This window comes from Leucoraja erinacea, chromosome 26, assembly GCF_028641065.1.
Source record: "Leucoraja erinacea ecotype New England chromosome 26, Leri_hhj_1, whole genome shotgun sequence".
Taxonomy (NCBI): domain Eukaryota; kingdom Metazoa; phylum Chordata; class Chondrichthyes; order Rajiformes; family Rajidae; genus Leucoraja; species Leucoraja erinaceus.
This window is the reverse complement of record NC_073402.1, coordinates 7932985-7950580: the sequence shown is the minus strand read 5'-3', so window position 1 is coordinate 7950580 and position 17596 is coordinate 7932985. Positions and strand designations below refer to the sequence as shown.

At 39.9% G+C, this 17596-nt stretch overlaps 1 protein-coding gene across 4 annotated transcripts in view; it reads left to right on the top strand.

Moving 5' to 3' along the window:
* Nucleotides 1–17596, top strand: part of LOC129709621 (thyroid hormone receptor-associated protein 3-like) — a 112443-nt gene that overhangs the window by 46115 nt on the left and 48732 nt on the right. For all 4 annotated transcript variants that reach the window (XM_055656086.1, XM_055656084.1, XM_055656088.1 and 1 more), the window contains exon 3: nucleotides 367–447. The gene's annotated coding sequence lies outside the window, so the exon portion shown is untranslated. The remainder of the gene's footprint in view (nucleotides 1–366; nucleotides 448–17596) is intronic.

The window sequence follows — 17596 nt, the reverse complement described above, 5'->3', positions numbered from 1 at the left end:
ACAATTGGAACTCTTAACTATTATACTCAAATGCGATAAAGCATTTTGAGCATTTAATGCTTAAGATGCATTTCAGATAATCAAGATTAAATTTCTTTTCATTTATTTCCAAATCCTGCTACGTGACCCCATTTAATACTTGTCGCACAAAGGAACTGTATCCATAATCATATGAGCAATCTGTTGGTGTAAACTGACCCCATGAAGTACTGATGGGTCTATGACATCTGCAAATTCTGCTCATCTTTTGGGAGTAAAGAGTATCGCATTAAAGCTAGAAATCTAATTTATCATTTAGTGAATATTCAAATGAGAGAAAACTGAACATCTTCCATCCTTTACATGATTGTTCTTTTCTCTCTTCAGATTCTTGAATACTGTCGTCACCTATATGGAGTATTTCCTGCAAGGATAACCTTTGCTTCAGATTACTAGTCGCCTTGTGTGGTAAGATGACATACTTTTCAATGAGAGAATGTTTGTAGACACAAATCGGTCTTTGTTTCTGCCTCCTTTCTCCTCTGACCCAGAGGATTGGCAAGATTTTTGTTTGAGTTAGCTAATAAGATATGCATCTTCTGGTTATAGATCAGTTTTGGGATATACCAACTAATAGTTCCAAGCATGTGGCAATGATGATTCTTCTCCAATTTGGTTATTTGCCACAGAGTAATCCCACACAACAGTCTCTTTAAGAAACATGTAATTAATATCTTAGAAGTTTTAGTACAGTCATGAAGAAGTTGCCCTTGTTAAAGAAATGTATCTTGAAGTAAACCAATAACAGACCCTATAAACACAGCTGTAATTTCTAGCTGGTGAAACCAAAATGTATAAAAATGGTCTTTATTCAAATCTGACAATGTGCACTTTAACCAAGTGATTTTTTTCTATTACAAATCTCAAATTGTGGAGTACAGAAGCAAACAAATAAATGATGGGTCTTTGTCCCAAACATTATGGAGGGCACTGACTGATAGTCTTTCAGGAAAGCACCATTTATGGATGTAGTATAATCACTCCAAGAAGCAATGCCCTATGACTAGCCCACAAAACAATGCAAATCAAGCATTGAGTTATTGGTAGCAGGATAAAACCAGATAGAAGATAACTTGTGTTAATGCTATCTGTGGTTATGTTTAGACTATGTTCCTGTTGCAGTTTCTAAATTATAAAAGGACATGGAAACATTGGCTTAATTGTAAAAACAGATTTGCAAAGTTGTACCAGGACCACAAAATAATACTGCAGGAATAATAGAACAGAGTGGGCTCTTTTCCCCAGATATGAGAAGGGTGATTACATGAGTGAGGAGGGTGGGGGTGATTGAGAGATATTTAACTGAGAAAGTCTGCCAGGATTAACAAAACAATGGGCTGTAATTTGTGGGGAAATGCTCCAAGTTTTGGTTTCAGTGTTGAGCATCAATTTCCCGAGTTAACCCTTCTTGGGTGATTTTGCAACTGTGCTGATCATGTGAACAGGTAACAATTTGCAAACACTTTTATTGAGACTTTGGTGAATCTACGCCCTGTTAGGCCTGGATCATGAGCAGCAACTCCAATAAATTGTAGGGATAAAGATTGAAGCAACGGTTATTTAATAGTATTAACTCAATTAAATATTTTTTAATTGTGAGATACTGCTCTTAATTGCTAAACTTTTGATTTTGCATGTCACGGACATTCTGAATCAAAGCTTCTGATAGGTTTGGTAGCCATCTATGCCGGTGAGCATAACTTAGCCAACTGACATAGCCAGTTACACAAAAAAGCTGGAGAAACTCAGCGGGTGCAGCAGCATCTATGGAGCGAAGGAAATAGGCAACGTTTCGGGCCGAAACCCTTCTTCAGACTGAGGGGCATATTTTTTTGTGTAACCTTCGATTCTCCAGCATCTGCAGTTCCCTCTTAAACACTGACATAGCCAGTTGATCTGCTTGTATGTTGGAACCTCTTTATATTCTGCTCGCTGTTCACTATCTCACTCAATTACTGATGCTTGTTGACTTTGAAATATTACAGGCTGTTGCCTTATCTAAATCATTGATAATTTATAAACCCTCTGATTCTTCGGATTAGGTTTATTTTTGTCAAATAAGGGTGTGCAGCCAAAAGCTTTGTTTTGCATGTTTCCAATCATATCGGGCAATACCATACATAAATACAATCAGGCCAACCGCTAGTATAATTTATAGAACAAATTGGAAGATAGAGTGCAGAATATAGTTCTCAACATTGCTGAACTATTGTTCGATAGACAAAATCCAATGTCTGCAATAGAATAGAAATTAATTAGACAGTACCTTAGCTTATAGAAGATCTGTACAGAAGCCTGATAACAAAGGGGAAGAATCTGTTCTTGAGTCTGGTGGTGTGCTCTTTTGTTCTCTGTGCATGACAGGAGCAGCGGGAAGAAGGAATGGCCAGGGTGGGACATGTCTTTGATTTGATGGTTGTTTTTTTGATTGAGGCCGTGTGAAATGTAAGTGGCGTCAATGGTGGGAAGTCTGTTCTATATGATGGACTGGGCTACATCTACAACTTTAATATTTCTTGCGGTGTTGGGCAGAGCTGTTACCAAACCAGGCTGTGATGCAACCCGAAGGTATGCTTCTGTGGTGTATCTGTTGAACCTTGTAACAGTCATTTGTGGACATGCTGAATTTCTTCAGTTACCAAAGGAAGTAGCAGCATAGGTGTGAGTTCATCGTTGCGTCAATACGGATTGTTTACGACAGTAGCATTAATGGCACAATATTAATGCCAAGAAACTTATTCTCCCTGTACTTGTTTGCCAAACAATTTTCACCCCTTGCCAGTACCTTCAATGTATGCTTAAATTTAAGTGTTAACATCATCTGTGTGATATTATCAAAGGGGTTCTTAAAATCCGAGTCCTTTACAGTCGGAAAAAATCAGGCAGATTAAAGCGGCCAAAAATCCATGTAGATTTTGCCAAATTCCTTTGATATTTTCCAAGTATGTTATTTCTTTCATAATAGCATCTAGCAGCTGACAACTGATGGGTTAAACTGGTGTTAGTCTATAGATTCTTGCTTTCTCTCTCCCTCCCTGCTTTTGTAGATAGTGGGGTCATATTTGTCATCTTCAATCCGAGAACTATTTCATAATCTAGCATTCCGGTAAATTAACCAATGTTCCCACCATTTCCATAGCTACCTTTTGTATTCTGCAATGCAAATTATTGGTCTCTCTGAATTTATAGCTTTTGGAACTGATATTAAATTTAAATAGTGAATTCTCCACTTTTATGTAACAAACCCCTCCCTTGCCTTCCACCTATATCCCTCCATCCTGACACCCTCCCACTGTTTTACTTGTCTGACACCCTATTGTCCAACTTTCATATCTAGCCTTCATCCATCCATTTGCCAAATCAAACCCCCTTCACCTGCATCCACCTATCACTTGCCAAACTTTGTCTGGCTTTCTCCTCTTTTCTAACTTTCTCCCACCCACCCCCATCACAATCAGTCTGAAGAAGGGTGCCAGCCCGATACCTTTCCTGTATTGTGTCCTCCACAGATGCTGCCTGACTCGCTGAGTTATTCCAGCAATTGTGTTTATATTTGTAAACCAATATCTGCAGTTTTGTGTCTCCCTAACTTATATTTTCTCACCTTGATTAGGTTCTTGGTTCCCTATTTTTGAAATATATTTGTGACTTCTTTAATTAAATTAGAAGCACCATTTTTTTTCCTTTAATTAATGCACCAGTTTTTATTCCCCATTTGAGTTCTCCCATAGGGAGTTGACAGCTGGCTACATTAACCTTTTTTATTTTTATGTATTTATAAAATGATTTACTAACTACTTGTATTCCCTGGATGATTACACTTTGCTCTCATAATCAATTTCGTTGGCCTCATTTGCTGAAATCTAAACCACTCCCAATTCTCTTGTTTGCTTATTTGTCTGGCAATCTTGCAACTCGTTAAATGCATTGTCATTGCAAAATATGCCACTGCCAACATTGTGGGGCTGTCATTGACCAGTTTGCTGGCATTTTCTATTTCTTAAAATGTTAATACCATTATTTAAGTTCCATCATTGGTCTGTTTTCAGCTTGGGATTGTATGTAACTCGGTAGTGGTATTTTCATGTGCCTTCCGTACGTATTTTCTAGAAGGCAGGGTCTCAGATTTGGCAAGGAGCCTTGGGGAGTTGCTGCATTGCACTGTAGCTGGAGTACACTGCTGCCATGGTGGAGGGAGGGAATCTTTGCCAGAGGTTGCATACCAGTCAAGCAAATTGCTTCCTAGGTGGTGTTCAGCTGTTTGTGGAAATTTACTCATCGAGCCACGTGCAGGACACTTTACCATCCTTTTTGGTAGGCAGGAGGTGAGTGACTTGGCCCTTCTTATAGCTGCTGTATTTAAATGGTTAGTCAGTTAAGTTTCTGGACTATTATACCTGTTACAATATTTATTGTGGTGTATTTAGTGATTGATGTGTAGTTGTTCAATATGCCCATTTGCATATTGTGACTGTCATTTGTCACTTAACAGCCTGTGCCAGTACTTGTCCAAGTCTTCCTGCATGCAGGTATAGATCTCTACAACATCTGAAGTATGGAATAATCAACATGGTTTTGCTTTACTATTCACATTGTAGGTTCTGTGTAATCTGCAAGTGCTTGAGATGTTCAGCAGGTTAGGCAGTATCTGTGGAGGGAGAAATGGTTAACATTACGGGTCGATGGTCTTTCATCATAATGATAACCAGAACACACTTGACAAAGTATACAAAATAAAAGTTTAATTCTAATTTGTGTTGGAGCAGGGTAAAACAATACAAGGACAAAATTGATCACTCTTTATCTAAATGCATGTGAATTAAATGTACAAATAAAAATAAATTAGAACATCCAATAGCCATCTCTGAGACTTGACTGTAAAGTGACTGATCATGGCTGCAACATAAATATTCCTAGATGTGTAACTTTAGAAATGATCAAAATGGACAAGAAAATGGGGATAGGCCTGTTTTTTTAATTTTTTTTTTTTTTTTTAAATTTAAGGGGATGTACAGAAGCGATTAAGAATCTTGATTCAGAAAGTAGAATGATGTTTGATGCAGCTAAGGCGTGGGGGGGGTAGAAAGAGAACTTCTTCAATATAGGTATCGTTTAGTGATACAGTATGGAAACAGGCCCTTCGTCCCACTGAATGCATGACTGACTAGCAATCCCTGCACATTAACACTACCCTGCACACACGAGGGACAATTTTATATTTATATCATGCCAATTAAGATACAAACCTGTACATTCTTGGAGCAGGAGGAAAGCGAAGATCTCGGAGAAACCCCACGCAGCTCACGGGGCGAACGCACAAATCTCATACAGACAAGCACCCTTAGTTAGGATTGAACCCGGGTATCTGGCGCTGTAAGGCAGTAGCTCTGTTGTTACACCATGGTGCTGCCCATTGCTTGAGATTTCACAATGGAGCAGTAAAATGGACACGAGGAACTGCAGATGCTGTTTATAAAAAAAATGCGCAGTGCTGGAATAATGGCGGGTGAGGCGACATCTCTGGAGAATGTGGATAGGTGACGTTTTGGATTAGGATGATTCTTCAGACTGGTGGAGGGGAAGTGTTCTAAATCAGTGTGTCCATGAAGCATACTGGGGTGAGAAGAATAATTAGTGATCTGGAAGATCTAAGAAGAATTTCATATATAGTTTGAAAACTATTTGGATGAATACCTGTATTTAAATAACCTATTAAGCTGTAAGCTGTGAGTTATCAATAATAGATTGGGGAACCACATCGAAATAATAAGTAATAAAAAAGCAGTAGCTAACTTTTAAGGAACTACTAATGCACTGTTTACAAGTTGTATAAACCTATTAAGCCAAACAACAGCAGGAAAAAGTATCCATATGTAGCCAACAAGAGAAGCATTTTTTTCATGTATTTCTCGGTATGTGAATGTCAATAACAAGGCCATCATTTATTACCCTTCCTAATTATCTTTGAGAAAATGTTGGTGTGCCACCACCTTGAATTGCCAGTGCGTCTGCAGAAGGTACTCCTGTAGTTCAGTTCAGATTGGGGAATCCAGCATTTAGACCTTGCACAGTGGACCAATGATGTCTCCAAGTCGGGGTGACTTGGCGGAGAATCTGCAATTGTCATATTCCCATACGGGAAATAACTGTTAGAGGTTATGGGTTTGGGTGATGCTATAGGAATAATGTGGGTGAGCAATTGCCAGTGTTACACTTGCCAACCGCGTTACTCTTATGCCCTGATAAGGCCAACATACATTCAAGATAAGCATTCTTTTTGTTGCCAGCTCTTTTTGCCTCTTTCCATCCACTATCCCTGCCTCTATTTTAAGTTAATTTCCCCCTTATGGTTGATTATTTTATATTCCGATGTATGCAGTTTTAATATTTCCCAGAAACTATTTGGGAGATGTTTATGTTTGGAAAGATTTTATTATAGGAATAGGCAAATGTGAGTGTTCCTAGGGAGGGTGGGTATGAAGGATATTTGTATCTCAAAAAATGCAAATGTTCAGGCGAGCGCTGGTGATGCAGTGTCAAGAAGACCAAAAAAGGCAAATGGTTTGAGCTGGAGCTTGAGGGGCTCTACAATAAATGTTTGTGCTTTTCATCGTAACCACTGCTTGAATTGGTGGGAGGTGTAAGGAGAGCCTCTCTAGATGGGGGAGAAGAATTGACTTATTGGGCTGAGGATTTTGTGGCGTAATGAGAGTGTTTTGGATAAAAACATGAAGAATCAAGATATTGGCAGAAAACCTGTTGTGTAGGTTCAGTTTTTTATGAACTATTTTCAAATTGACATTATTGTCAAGGATTTGTGTATGGTCCTAAATCTTAAAAAATCCCTTTTAAACCCGTACAAGGCTATCTCTACAGCATCTTTCAAGCACATTACCCCTACCACCAAAATGCACCAGTCAGCAAGCTCATGTCAACACTGCTATCTACATGTTGCCCCTAAATCGCTGTTAATCCTGAATTGGAAATATATTTATTTGTCACTGGAAATATATTTATTTGTCACCTAATCTGTCATGTTCTCCTCCAATAACATTGTTGAAGCACCTTCAACAGAAGGACTATCATTTAAGGAATTGAGGCATTGGGAATTAATGTTGGCTTGAGTAGCTGTGCTCAGAAAAAGACAAAGTGCTGGAGTAACTCAGCAGGTTAAGCAGCATCTCCTGGAGAACATGGATTTGTGACTTTTGGATCGGGACCCTCCTTCAGATCTGAAAGAATACCGATTCACATTCTCGAGGAGATGCTGCTTGACCCGCTGAGTTACTCCAGCACTTTGTCTTTTTTTGTAAACCAGTATCTATAGTTCCTTGTTTCTAATAATGCACAGATCCTGCAAATGGATGAATAAATGAGCAATGACTATGACAGTGGTTGCACTCTGTGCTGTTTAGATATGTGGGGATTTTCGGCTTTTGATGGCAACCAGTGAGGTTTGTTGGATTATATTTACATTGTATGAACGTCTTAATAAATTTGCACTTTTCCTGTTGAATTTAGAATCTTAGTCAAACAGCGCTGAAAGGGTCCTTCGGCTCAATTCATCCATGCCAATCAAGGTTTCCTATCTACACTAGTCACATGTCTTACCCATATCTCTTTAAACCTTTCCTATCTATGTACCAGGCTAAATGTCCTTTTAATTCTGTTTCAACTACCTCTTCTGACAGTTTGTTCCCTACACCCAACCCCCTAAGTGAAAAAGTTGTCCACTTGGTTCCTATTAAATCTTTCCCCCATCACCCTAAACCTATAGTGCATTCAGAAAGTATCCAGACCCATTTACTTTTTCCACATTTTGTTACGTTACAACCTTATTCTAAAATGGATTAAAAAAAAAATTGTAATCATCAATCTACACACAATACCCCAGAATTAAAAAGAAATAAAACCCCATAATAAAAAAGCGAAAACAGGTGTTAGAGTAATTTAAAGTAATTAAAAAGAAATAACACATTTACATAAGTATTCAGACCCTTTACTCAGTACTTTGCTGAGGCACATTTTCCATTGATTACAACCTCAAGTCTTCATGGGTATGATTAGGATCCCAAGAGGGACTTCTTGGTTATAAGCTTGGCACACCTGTATTTGGGTAATTTCTCCCATTCTTCTCTGCAGAACATCTCAAGCTCTGTCAGGTTGAATGGAGAGCATCGATGCACAGCTATTTTCAGGTCCCTCCAGAGATGTTCGATCAGGTACAAGTCCGGGCTCTGGCTGGGCCACTCGAGGACATTCACAGACTTGTCACAAAGCCACTCCTGCATTGTCTTGGCTGTGTGCTTAGGGTCGTTGTCCTGTTGGAAGGTGGACCTCCACCCCAGTCTGAGATCCAGAATGCTCTGGAGCAGGTTTTCATCAAGGATCTCTCTGTACTTTGCTTCGTTCATCTTTCCCTCGATTCTGACTAGTCTCCCAGTACTTGCCTCTGAAAAACACCCTCACAGCATGATGCTGCCACCACCAAGCTTCAAAATAGGTATGGTATTGGCCAGGTGATGAGCGGTGCGTGGTTTCCTCTTGATTTGAAGCTTGGCATTCAGGCCAAAGTGTTCAATCTTGGTTTCATCAGACCAGAGAATCTTGTTTCTCATGCGTTTTGGCAAAGTCCAAGCGGGCTGTCATGTACCTTTTACTGAGGAGTGGCTTCCGTCTGGTCACTTTATCATAAAGGCCTGATTGGTCGAGTGCTGCAGATATAGTTGTCCTGCTGGAAGGTTCTCCCATCTCCACAGAGGAACTCTGGAGCTCTGACAGAGTGACCATTGGGTTCTTGGTCACCTCCCTGACCAAGACCATTCTCCCCCCATTGCTCAGTTTGGCCAGGTCTATGAAGAGTCCTGGTGGTTCCAAAGTTCTTCCATTTAAGAATGACGGAGGCGACTGTGCTCTTCGGGACCTGCAATGCTGCAGAATTTTTTTTATACCCTTCCCCCAGATCTGTGTCTCAACACAATCCTGTCTCAGAGGTCTATGGACAATTCCATCATCTTCATGACATGGTTTTTGCTCTGACGTGCACTGTCAACTGTGGGACCTTGTATAGACAGGTGTGTGCCTTTCCAAATCATGTCCAATCAATTTAATTTACCACTCACTGGTGGTCTCCAATCATGGTGTAGAAACATCTCAAGGATAACCAATGGAAACAGGATGAACTTGATTTTGAATGTCCTAGCAAGGGGTCTGAATACTTATGTAAATGTGATATTTTAATTATTTATTTTAAATTACTGTAAACATTTGTAAACACCTGTTTTTGCTTCTTCATTCTGGGGTATTGTGTGTAGATTGATGATTTAAAAAAAAAGAATTTAACCCATTTTAAAATAAGGCTGTAACGTAACAAAATGTGGAAAAAGTGAAGGGATCTGAATACTTTCTGAATGTACTGTATCTAGTATGCTGCCTTCACCATTTTATCTACATGTTTTACTGTCTTCAAGGATACTTGAACGTGTACACCAAGGCCCCTCTTGGGATCCTAGAATTTATTGGGTATATTCTAATTGTATTAGTCTGCCTAAAATATGATGCAGATTTCTTAGGGTCAAATTCCATAGTACATTTCTCTGCCCATCTTATGATCAATAATTATTATCATCCCATAGCCAAATACTACTCTCCTATTTGTCAACAACACCAGCAATCGTGTTACCTGAGAAATTACTAATCATGTGCGATGTACTCGTTCGGTGTTTTATTATATATCATAAACAACACAAATCCCGGTGCCAACCCCTATGGTACACCACTGGTGCAGTCTTGGAATCACAAAAACAATCATCACTCTCCCCCTCAAGCCAATCTCTGAGGCAATTTGGTAAATTGCCTTGGATCCCATGGGCTCTTAATTTTGCACCAATCTTCCATGACAAAAGGCCTGATTGACGCCCACTGGGATTACATCGAGCACATTGACCACAATGACAGATTTGGTCACCTTCTCTCAAAATTCAATTAAATTAGTCAAATAAAACCTAAAGCCTTGCTTTCTTTTTTAATTTTAGGATTTTTTATTGTTAACATTTTAATGATATGTTTGGACTTGCTTGTCAAAGTAACGATTACAAGGTACATGGCGTAGAATGTTACTTTTTGCAGGAGGGAGACTACAGAATATGTTTGTCTTCATGTATCGAGTCCTTTAGCTGTAGGTATGAACAATGATATTTCCAGAAGCCTGAAAGTGTCACAACAGTGGCTTCTGTGTTGAATCTCCAGACCATTCTCAAATGATGCAATATTGTTCATTATGATATGTATGCCTGATGCGCGTAAATTATACCTGTCATTAATTTTTTTCCCAATATATAAATGTGATTCTATAATTTCCTCGCTGCTAATGTTGTACTCGCTGGTCTGTAATTAACTGGCGTACCTGATGCTCTTGTTGAATAAAGGTACCACATTTATTGTTCTCCAGTCATCCAGCAACTATGGGCAGAGAAGATATAAACATGTCTAAAGTTTCGGCAATGCCCTTGTCCTATAGCAGTAAGGGATGTTGTTATTCGGTCTTGAGAGATTTATTTCATCTATTTATGCCCAATAAGACATCTAATAACTTCCTTGGTGAGAATTTGTTTTAGAGTTCCACCATCTCCCTCTCTAAATTTTCTAACTGCAATGTCTTTCTCTATATTCAATTATGACATTAAATATTCATTTAACAACTCGTTTCTGGCCCCACACAAAGATTTTCATTTTGGACCCTACTTTACTAATTTGGTAATTTTGTGTCTTTATTCTTATCGTAGATGGATGGAATTGCGGTTTAGATAGTTGTGATCGAACTCAAGAACATTCAATTCTTTGCTTAATTAGCAGAGTAGATCTCATTTTGAGTCTGGTATATTCCACCAGGCAAGAGACCAAAGAAAGCCACCAGGTGGCAGAAAATGCCATTTCTTCATTAGCAACTCTTGTAGGTAGTGCAGGTAACAGACCATGTAAATTTGGGAGGAGATTACTTGGGAAGAAGGGACCAATATTGGGAGAAGGATTACCAGGGAGGAGTTAGTGGGAGGGAGTTGGAGATGGGATTGTTGGTCTTGGGGAGAGAAAATAGAAACTGCGGGAGGACTGGAACATCGTCATGGGTGGGAGATACAGGCTTGGACACATGGCATGTAGGTGGTTCAGATAAGTCAGAGATTGGGTAATGTTGTTCAGATGTATTGGAATTCATTGAAAGCCTGTAGACAGATGCAATATGTGATTTGTACAGTAGGTAGTATGTTGGCTTTATCATGACAAGTGTAATTTATGTAGAACATAATGTATTTATATAGGACTTTTTTGACAGAATCTTGAATATTGTGTGCAGTTTTAGATGCCTTTTCTGAAAGGTATAAGCTTGATATTGAGTGTAGTGGGCTTTATTTTGACGTTCTAGGGATAGTAGGTTTGTTGTAGGAGGTTGCATATTCTTGGTCTACTCTAGGTCTTAGTACGCCTTCTGCTGTGTGTAACCATTGAATGAGCCATCAAACCTGTGTTTACTGCGAGACATTTGGCTGGCTCTTTCATTGCTCGAATGACCATTGTATTTTTTGGCATAGTGAGAGATGATGATTCAAACAGGTGATGTGTTGCTTGCGTACAGCTGCTTATAAGGGCTGCGACTTTGATTATGGGAGCTTAATCTTGAAATTTAACCCAGAACATTTATAGCTATAAAAATTCAGAAGAGATTATGGTGCCAACTGAAGGAGGAACAGCTGCAGACATTTTGAACAACTAGTTCCTCTGAGAAGGTCAAAATCGTTGTGTCTCATCTCTGAGATGTTGGATTCTTGCTCCACATTCAGAAATAGAAGATTGTCATATAACCTGTTTTGAGATTGTTGTGTTAATGAGAAATTACTCATGGGTAAGAACATGGAACAGAATAGTCTAATGCAGTTAGATATGATCTTGCACCTCCGGGAGGGGATGACATTGGCTGGATTTGGTATTTAAATTATAGGCTCATTGCATGGTTCCCTCTTATATGGATATGAAAGACTTGCAAGACTTTGAAGTCCTAAAGTGTTTATGGTCATTTAACCGAATAAGAAATAGGAGCAAGAGTCACCTCCTCGAGCTATTCACAAGCTCATCTTCTGCTATTCACTAACGATAACTGATACGATTCTGATTTTCCTGTTTAATTTCTCATGACCTTTGCCTTTCCAAAGTCCAGATTTCATCTTTTGCGGCCTCGACAGGTCCCATGGTTTTGGACTCAGATTCGTGGCACTGGAGATAAGAATCCTCTTTTATCTTAAATTAAAGATAATTTATGTCTGTGGAATTCTCTGCCTCGGAGGCCGGTTCTCTGGATACTTTCAAGAAAGAGCTAGATAGGGCTCTTAAAGATAGCAGAGTCGGGGGATATGGGGAGAAGGCGGGAATGGGGTACTGATTGAGGATGATCAGGTATGATCGCATTGAATGGCGGTGCTGGCTCGAAGGGCCGAATGGCCTAAGCTGCACCTATTGTCTATTATCAAGAATCTAACTCCCTAATTCTGGATTCCCTCACATGGAGAACAATTTCTCAGTATCTACTGTGCAATCTCCTCAGAATCTTGTTTTGATAAGATCACCTCTCACCCTAACTTCAGCCTGCTCAGTTATTCCTTATAAAACATTCCATTCTATGAGGGAATCAAAATAACCAAAGAAAATTAAAGTAACCTGTCTCAATGACTACCACCAGCAGCTCCAGAATTCGACCATAATCAAATGCTTTGAAAGATTGGTAATTATGGTATTGCACTGTTTTTTTGTTTTTTTTGCACTATTATAGATTGTACTACATCTTTGCCGCACCCTTTTTTGAATCATCGTGGTATTGTTGTTTCATTGTGATCAATGAATTTCATTGCACCCGGGTGTATGTGACAATAAACTAATCTATTCAATAACTTCTTCATCCCAGGAGACACTTGTGCCAATTAGTCATTGCTATCGTCAATGTTACATTGTGAGTTGACTGTTTTTACTTAATTCTCTTCGTCCAGTGCGAGCTGACATATTTATTGGTTCCCTGCTGCATTTATTTCTGATATCAACTTTTCCGCTTGAATTTGGTTAAGAGTTGACAATCCAGCACCTCAGTTGTGACAGTTTTCATTTTGCAGATTATGGTCCTTATGTCTAGTGCTTGTAAGCCAACTTACTCTCTCTCATCCCCCCCCCCCCCCCCCCCCACTCCCATTCATTCTGCTGTGCAAGTTTCACGACATTGTGATCATGAACAGCATCCTTGGTAATCTCCCCCATATAGCTTTGTGTTTCGAAACTGTGCACCCTCAGTCACTCTAGCATTGCATGTCACCCTTCTTATTTAGGCAGGATTCTATATATAACAATTCTTTCTGCATCAATTGCTGGTACATTCTCCACCTGACTCTTCCCTGCCCCAGTATCCTCACAGTCTGTCAAAGATTCAAATCAATCAGGTTGTTTTTTCTAGCTGCATTTTATTATGTTGAAATAAACTCTTAGAAAGATACAGTAAGGATCTGGGCCCTTTGGCTCACCAAGTAGACACCAACCATTAGCCATTCATTTACACTAATCCAATATTAATTCCACTTTTTTTCTCCATGTTCTGAATTCCTCCCAAATTCTATCAGCCATTACGTACTATTGGTAATTTACAGTGGCCAATTAACTTTAGTAAGTGCATGTCATTGCGATGTGGAAGGAAATTAGAGCACATGGTGGAAACCCGCATGATCACAAGGAGAAGGTGCAGGCTCCATGTAGACAACAATCATATTCAGGATTGAACCCATATCTCTGGTCTGTGGGGCAATGATTCTACTAGCTGCATCACTGTGCCGTCTTATTGTTACTCCAAGTAGGAATACGCCTCATTTGCACTCAGCAAATCTTGTAAATAGTCTTGTGTTATTTCTTTACAGTCATACCTATCAATGTCTAAGGTTTACTCTACATTCATGATTGGGGGGGGGGGGGGGGGGGGGGTGCAAGGAGAACTCAGACTCAAGTAATACAAATACATAAGTTATACATTACACTAAATTCTAAAAGAAGGAAATCTGATAAAAAAACAAGATGTAGGTGCAAGTTAAAAATAAACAAGTCGATAGTAGTGCAAGAAAGAAGTGGGCCTTTGCTGTTCGGTTGTCAAGGTTGGGTTATGTGGGTTGGTTCAAGGACCTGATATTTTAAGGAAAGCAGCTACAATACAGTTACAATACAATACAATTTATTTGTTGTCATTTGAACCCAGAGGTTCAAACGAAATTTGGTTTCTGCAGTCATACAAACAAGAAGAAGAACCAAGAAGCAACACAATTTACACAAACATCCATCACAGAGAATCTCCTCCTCACTGTGATGGAAGGCAAAGTCTTATCTATCCCCTGCACTCCTCGTTCTCCTCCTGATGTCAGAGTCAAAGCCCCCGGCGGGCGATGGTAAATAAGTCCCGCGGCAATTATAAAGCCGCGCTGAGTGATGCAAGGCCGCGCTCTGGGTCTTGGTGTTGGAGCCCCCAGCGTGCGCTAACAAGTCCCGCGGTCATTTATAGCCGCGTCGGGCGATGTAAGGCCCCACTCCAGGTCATCCTCAACCCCGCAACTCGGGCGGGAGAAGTCGCCGTTGCGGAAGCCCCGAAAAGCGGGACCCCCGCGGGCACCCGGTGTTACTGTCTACCAGATCTGCGGTAAGCCTCCGAATCCCCGGGGCCGGGCCGCAGCCGCGTGCCACCACCACTCCTCCCGCTCCGAACTCGGCCAGCTCCGCGATGGTGGGTAAGCTATTCCTCAACCTTGTGATGTGGGACTTCAAGCTTCTCGTAGATTATTTTGATGGAGAGGAGGTCTGTGCCCATGATGGACCAGGCAGATTCAAAAAACAAAGCTAACATTATAGATGCAAGATTGTAATCAGGGAGGCTAATATATTGTTGGTTTTTATTTTGAGGTGTTTGGCATATAAAGGTAGGAATGTCTTTCTACAGCTGAACAAGGCACTAGTGAAGCTCTATATACAATTTTCAACCCTTGCACATGAAAATTCAGGGGTGGCTCATGAGGATGATCCCATGTATGGAACGATTGTCTTGAGAAACGTTTAAACAGGCTGGATCTGTAATTAGAAGAATGAGAAGCGGTATTATTGAGAAGTAGTAAGTAATTTTAAAGGATAAATACTGTAATGTTGTTTCCCTGGAGCTGAATAGCTTCTGTTCCTGTTTTTTATGGTATTACAGGATTGTTTCTCATGGAACAAAAAAGTAAGATAAAGCTTCCAAGGTGAGGAAGATAAAGAAATTATTCGCTCAGGTGACTGGGTCAATACAATAATTTAAAATCGGGTCTGGACATGGTCAACATTCCTCCACAGCGAAAACCATTAAAAAACCAATACATGTTGCTTAAACCATTAAAAAACTTAGTTGCTTAAAATTTGGCCAGTGTATTAATCTTCAAAATAAACAACAGCACCTCTGTAGATCAGTGGATTTCATTGTTGTCCTTCGGGAGCATCCTAAAGCTGTGCAGGCTGCTTTGTGAATATAATTTCCATATGTCTCCATTCTTGCATAAGCTTGCATGTTCTTTACTTTGGCAGTACAATATCTCTTTTTATTAATTATCAACAAAAGTGGAGATATTTCCTTGACCTTGACATTCTGTTATGCTGTATCACACTGCTGTTGTCACAGGCTGATCCACTCTGTCAGTCAGCAACAAATGCAAACAGAAATCTGCTTGGTTCTTTGTAGTCAAGTTCACTTGTCGTAGCAGGAACTGACTATGACCCCCTGAAATGTAGAGATTAACTTGTCATGTATACTGGAAAAAATTATTCGACAGGACATGTACTGATATAGTTGGGGAACAGATTGGAAAGAACAGCTAAGCCACCAATCGGAGCATGACAGCTGAACCAACAGAAGACTGGTAGCCATCAGTGAGGAGCTGTGGACAGATTTATTGTCCTTTAACTATAATTTTAATCAAGATCTCTTTCTTGCTCTGCAAGTTCCTTCCACCTCCTCTGTCTCACTCCAGCTACCCTGATTTTTTTTTTTTAAGTGGGATCAACATTTTGGAGGCTAAGAGCCAAAATGTTGAAATCTGTCTCAAATGGCAGCTCAGCAATACAAATGTCCTTCGCTCGGTATTTAGTTATCTCTATGTTGGCCAGAGCTCCTAGTTTTGGCTGCAATTAAAGCATTTTATTTTTTAACGCTGCTGTAGGTTTCAAATGCTTTGTGGTGTTCTGGTACCCTGTTATCTCTTAGTTGGTATGGACCTGGGGATTTAAAACAGAATATATTGGAGGCTCATATGCTATGTTGCAGTCTGTTCTCAAATTGGTATTCTGTTTTCTGAACAAGATGTTCGCTCATCTCGATCTGATCTGTAGTAGCTCACAATTTGGCAATGCTTCCATTTAAAAATTTGTTACGTTCATTCCTTACACAGTTTCACCCTCTGCAGCCCTACACTCCTTGACGACCTTTTGTTTTCTCATCTTAGTCAATTCTGCTTGCTGGGGCTTTCTTTAGTCAGAATCTATTTTCCTGCAGGAGCTTAAACAGGGATTACCTCTTTTCCCCGGGGTTGGTTTCTCCTCTGTTTCTCTATGTTAACTGAGACTGCAGTAGAAATTGAAGTGAGCCCGAGTAATTTGAAAGAGATGGGAACACAGTGGTGCAGTGTTTTGGAACTGTATCAGTTCAGAGGTGCTATTGACTGGAGACAGGGACCTGGTTGGTGAGTATTTTCTATTGTCTGATTTCTTTATAAATTTATAAGTTGTAAAGTTACAGAATGACAGGCACTCAGCCGAGTGGAATGTAAATCCAGTGCCATGAGGAACATCATGGATGTTTCCAATTTCCTAGGCAGCCACAAGTGCAGGAATTGTCTACATCTGTAGCAGCTCAGGCCAGGTTGTAAAGCTGGAACAGTGGCAGGAGTTACCATGGTGCCTCTGAGACTGATGACTTTGTAAATCTGAAAAGGAGGTCACACCACAGCTAGTGTGTGTGTAGGCAGGGGGATAGGAAGGCTCCCAATGCAGAAAAGAACAAGCAGGGAGGCAATGGAGGTGCCCACTGCAAATATAGGTTTTCTCTTTGAATACTGATGAGAGTGAGGTTTCTTCAAGAGTGGAGCTAGTGCAATGAGTGAAACTAATGGGGCTAAAATCTGGACCTAATTACTTGCATCCATGGTTTTAACGGACATGGCAGCAGAGATAGTAGATGCTTTGATTGTAATCTGGATTTTGGAGAGATTATAAAGGAGAGGAAAACTGCAAATGTAGCACCGCTCTTCAAGAGGAAGATGGTAAGCGTAAAATTGTAAGAAGTTTTGATTAACATCGTTCATTGGGAAAATATGAGAATCCACGACTAAAAAGATATAGCAAGAGATTTGGAAAATCTTAAGGTAATCAAGCAGAGTCAACATGTCTATGAAAGAGAAATTATGTTTGATAATTATGTAGAGTTCTACTAGGATATTACAAACAGGGTGGATAAAGAGTACCAGTA